The sequence below is a fragment of the Schistocerca cancellata genome, chromosome 3 (genome assembly GCF_023864275.1).
Source record: "Schistocerca cancellata isolate TAMUIC-IGC-003103 chromosome 3, iqSchCanc2.1, whole genome shotgun sequence".
NCBI classification, from domain to species: Eukaryota; Metazoa; Arthropoda; class Insecta; order Orthoptera; family Acrididae; genus Schistocerca; species Schistocerca cancellata.
Window position 1 is genome coordinate 362,891,598 of NC_064628.1, and position 5,576 is coordinate 362,897,173.

General features: G+C 45.9%; 1 non-coding gene across 1 annotated transcript; it reads left to right on the forward strand.

Moving 5' to 3' along the window:
• The first annotated feature begins 4,341 nt into the window (after window positions 1–4,341).
• Trnas-cga (transfer RNA serine (anticodon CGA)) lies at window positions 4,342–4,416 on the forward strand. The gene has a single exon. It is a non-coding gene; the product is annotated as a tRNA-Ser (tRNA).
• Window positions 4,417–5,576: the final 1,160 nt, after the last annotated feature.

The following is a 5,576-nucleotide window of genomic DNA, read 5'->3' on the forward strand; positions in this document are numbered from 1 at the left end:
TAGGAAGAAGAGGAACATATTGCAGATGTGCAGGAAAGGCTTACAAATCGCTTTAAACACAGTTTACTTCGAAAGCTAGTAATAGGTGGGGAACAGAATATATCTACATTTTCCATTAAAAGCACGCCCCAGCATGCCAGAATGGGGCGTTGCGTTAATACCTATAATTAACAGAACACACATTCTAAGAGGTGTGCTGATTGCCAGACACCTAACATCTGACACCTGGTGCCCGACATCTGATGGTCGACTCCCTGACGCTCGAAGTCTGCCGTCTGATACCTGAAGCCCGCCCCCCCCCCCCCCCCCGCCATTCCTGATGCCTGATGCCTAATGCGCAACACCTGACAGCCCTTAAGAAACTGACACACCCACACGCACAACACTGCACTTGATCTAGAAGTTTACTGCAGGTACAATTAAACTGAGATCATATATTGCAGTCCTGGCCGAAAATAATGGATTGGAGCATATTTACTACATTGAACGACACACGAAAAATCCTTTTATTAAGCTCCATTCCCATCTGGATCTGCTTACAAAGACTGGTTATACTGTATCTAAATGTGCTGTACTGGATGTTGTGCATACAGTAACCGAACGACCGTTTTCAGAGCTTAAAGCCAACGGCGTAGCAGCATTAATGACCGCTCGTTTGCAAAAATTATAAGCATTAAGTTCTACACGGAAATTCCACCAGGATGTGCAACAGAAGAACTCGTAGCGTACATCGAGAAAGATGAGGAGTATTATAAAATAGTAATAGGTAAAATTAACATCCCCGAACATTCTCGCCGAGAAGACTGCTGGAAGGAACAGAGCTTATTGGTATATGTAAGAATTAATAAAGTTTCATTATGTATTATGCTTTCTTATTCTCTGTGCTCGCAAAATCTTAAAATTATAAAAATTCTTCAATTTTCTATTATCTATGTTTGTGGAATGTGGGTATGTACACTACTGGCCATTAAAATTGCTACACCAAGAAGAAATGCAGATGATAAACGGGAATTCATTGGACAAATATATTATACTAGAACTGACATGTGATTACATTTTCACCCAATTTGGGTGCATAGATCCTTAGAAATCAGTACCCAGAACAACCACCTCTAGCCGTAATAACGGCCTTGATACGCCTGGGCATTGAGTCAAACAGAGCTACAGAGCTTGGATGGCGTGTACAGGTACAGCTACCCATGCAGCTTCAACACGATACCACAGTTCATCAAGAGTAGTGACTGGCGTATTGTGACGAGCCAGTTGCTCGTCCACCATTGACCAGACGTTTTCAATTGGTGAGAGAGCTAGAGAATGTGCAGGACAGGGCAGCAGTCGAACATTTTCTGTATCCAGAAAGGCCCGTACATGACCTGCAACATACGGTCGTGCATTATCCTGCTCAAATGTAGGGTTTCGTAGGGATCGAATGAAGGGTACATCCACGGGTCGTAACACATCTGAAATGTAACGTCCACTGCTGAAAGTGCCGTCAATGCGAACAAGAGGTGACCGAGACGGGTAACAAATGGCACCCCATACCATCACGCCGGGTGGTACGCCAGTATGGCGATGGCGAATACACACTTCCAATGTGCATTCACCGCGATGTCGCCAAACACGGATGCGACCATCATGATGCTGTAAACACAACATGGATTCATCCGAAAAAATGACGTTTTGCCATTCGTGCTCCCAGGTTCGTCGTCGAGTACACCATCGCAGGCGCTCCTGTCTGTGATGCAGCGTCAAGGATAACCGCAGTCATGGTCTCCGTGCTGATAGTCCATGCTGCTGCAAACGTCGTCGAACTGTTCGTGCAGATGGTTGTTGTCTTGCAAACGTCCCCATCTGTTGACTCAGGGATCGAGACGACGCTGCACGATCCGTTACAGCCATGCGGATAAGATGCCTGTCATCTCGACTGCTAGTGATACGAGGCCGTTGGGATCCAGCATGGCGTTCCATATTACCCTTCTGAACCCACCGATTCCATATTCTGCGAACAGTCATTGGATCTCGACAACCGCAAGCAGCAATGTCGCGATACGATAAACCGCAATCGCGATAGGCTACAATCCGACCTCTATCAAAGTCGGAAACGTGATGGTACGCATTTCTTTTCCGTACACGAGGCATCACAACAACGTTTCACCAGGCAACGCCGGCCAACTGTGTTTGTGTATGTGAAATCAGTTGGATACTTTCGTCATGTCAGCACGCTGTAGGTGTCGCCACCGGCGCCAACCTTGTGTGGATGCTCTGAAAAGCTAATCATTTGCATATCACAGCATCTTCTTCCTGTCGTTTAAATTCCGCGTCTGTAGCACGTCATCTTCGTGGTGTAGCAATTTTAATGGCCGGTAGTGTACTTGTATGACCTTGAAAAGCAGCTGATACTAGGTATAAAGGGCGTTCAAAAAGAAACGAGCCAGAGAAACCAGTACCTGTATGTTAGAAGTATTGACCCTGGCTGTTGAGACACTTGTCCCACTGTGACACAAGGCAGTGAATGATTGTCTCATAAAATTCCCCGGGCTGCGATGTTAACCAGTTCTGCACGTGCATCTGGACGTCGCCGTCCGAGTTGAATCATTTGCCGTCAGAGCCTTTTTAAGGGGACCAAAAATGACACAATCACAGTGAGAGAGGTCCGGACTGTATGGAGTGTGTCCGAAAACCTCCCGTTTGAATTCCGGCAGGAGTGCCGCGACTGTGTTGGCCGTATGAGGCTTCGCATTGTCGTGGAGCAGAATGACCCCACAGGTGAGATTGCCTGGTCGTTTTGATATGATCACTTGGCGAAGGGTGGTCAAGGTTTGGGAGTAACGCTGGGCATTCACAGTTGTCCCGTGCTGCAGGAAGTGAATCAGAAGGGGGCCATCTTGGTCAAAGAATAACGTCAGTATAACCTTTCCTGCACTCGTGTAGATGGCCTTGGTTTAATTTGGTGGTGGTGACCCTTGATGCTTCCACTGGAGACTCTGTCGTTTTGATTCTGGCTCGTACTGACGACACCATGACTCATCTCCCGCCACCACTCGTACCAAGAACGTATTCCCTTCCCCAGAATAGTGCTGCAGATGAGCAAGACACTGGGCCATTCGACATGCTTCCTGATGTGGTTGAAGACTGTGGGGCACCCATTGGGCTCACGCTCTGCTCATGTGCAGTCGTTCCTTCATGATGGTGTGAACACTTCCGACGCTCAATCCGACCATGGCGGCTATGGCTTTCACTGTCACTCAGCAGTCCTGGGTAATGATAGCATCCACTAGCTGGACTATGTCATAAGTATTGCAGTGTGCTGCAGACCGTGCATCGTCGGCTAACGACACCTGTCCTTCCCTGAAGCGATTATGCCACCCCTGGACCCTAGCAAGGAACATACAGCAGTCACCGTACACTTGTGACATTCGTCGATGAATGTCTGTTCCTCCTACTCCTTCTGCTGTCAGAAAACGAAAAACACCTGTTTGCTCCTATTCTGACCCCTCCATGTCACTGTTTGCAATGTGAGTGGCAGTTTTGGACGGTTCATGCGTGCTTCTGCTAGCTCTGTATAGTCACGTGACGTGTACACGTGCCTTCTAGCGGCGGGCTGTGAACTTCCACGCTCTGGTAGGAACCACACCTCGTTACACACGCCACGATTTTACCCTCCTGCCACCGGTTTGCGCATTCTAGACTCCGGCTCGTTTCTTTTTGAACGCCGCTTGTAGTTGAAAGTGTAGTAACCCCCTATATGACCCTGAGTCCCTACATTTCTGGTTTTCTTTTCTTCCAGAAACGTGTTACTCTGACTGTGGTTAGGGGCTTATTACTCCAATACAGAATGTGCGGAACACCACACATGGACTTACGTTTTCTATTGTATGGAGAGCGATTCGCTATTGGGAAATGACCGCAGGTAGCTATGAAACTCTGCTGAATTACCATTGTAAGCGGTATTCCATCAGTTTTAAACTCTGCAAACGGTTGTTATATTAAACTTCCTGACAGATTAAAACTGTGTGCCGGACCGAGACTCGAGCTCAGGACCTTTGCCTTTCGCGGGCAAGTGCTCTACCAACTGAGCTACCCAAGCACGACTCACGCCCCGTCCTCACAGCTTTAATTCTGCCAGTACCTCGTCTCCTACCTTCCAAACTTTACAGAAGCTCTCCTGCGAACCTGAAAACCTAGAAACAACCCCCAGGTTGTGGCTAAGCCATGTCTCCGCAATATCCTTTCTTGCAGGAGTGCTAGTTCTGCAGGTTCGCAGGAGAGCTTCTGTAAAGTTTGGAAGGTAGGAGACGAGGTACTGGCGGAATTAAAGTTGTGAGGACGGGGCGTGAGTCGTGCTTGGGTAGCTCAGTTGGTAGAGCACTTGCCCGCGAAAGGCAAAGGTCCCGAGTTCGAGTCTCGGTCCGGCAGACAGTTTTAATCTTCCAGGAAGTTTCATATCAGCGCACAATCCGCTGTAGAGTGAAAATTTCATTCTAGGTTGTTATATTGTTATCGCCAGAACTTTACTCACAGCTCGTATGTATTGTGATAGAACCTTACTGCATTCAGAATCTAAATAAAGGGTAAAATAGAATCTTATAGATGGAAACAGGATGGATCTTCTGCTTTGGCCCTGTGCAAGACACCTTAAGTGAATTAAATACCACGTAATAGTATTCACATTGTACTTCAATCCACTCTATGCTAACTGCTTTTTATAAAGTATCCAGACACGTGACTACAGAAAACTTCCTTGGCTAAAGAACACGGTGTTACCAGGCTGGAGACCGCTGCTGAATGTATTGTGTGTTCCATCTCTGTGCAAGACTAGTATGTACATAATGACTTGCATCTTTCTTTCCAACTATTCTGTTATGGTAGTCAATTATGTCACTTTGGCAGTTATTGGTAATTCCACACTGCTGTTGCCACTACAATCACATTATTTCACCTCTGTTTTTCCGTGTATTATGAGGTCGATATTTTCGTCTTTGCAAATCGGCACTGTCATGCCGTCACGTTGCAATGTTGAGGTACCATACCTCGTAATATTTAGAGCCATTTTGTTTGAGATTTGTTTATTGGAAGTCCTAAGATGGGTGATGTGGTTTAGAACTTGATATCAAGCGTATATTTTAACTGCGGCATTATCATAGGTTGGTACAACCTCTAACGTCATTTCCGTTTACGATTCACTAATTTTTTAGAACAAAACGACTCCACATCTGCGTCTAGATATCTATACGTTACAGAGAATAACAACACTTTAATTCATGTTGCCGCATTTGTTCCGAATTTATAGCAATGGAGTGTGGACATACAACGTCTTGTGTTGGGTGTTAGACGCTTTATGGTGGGTCTTTGTGACTGCAAGGCGTATGAAATTGAACGATCATAGCGATTTAGCTTCAATTACAATAATCATATATTTTAATGAGTTAAACAGACATTTTAGATGTGGTGATAATTAATTTGTGGTTGCAAATGGGAGACATCTCGTAACACATGATAAGTTTTTCTGAGATATCGACTCTGACATTGTCTTTGGAAACGTCACATATGTCGCTGTTACCGTCTTTGATTGTTTG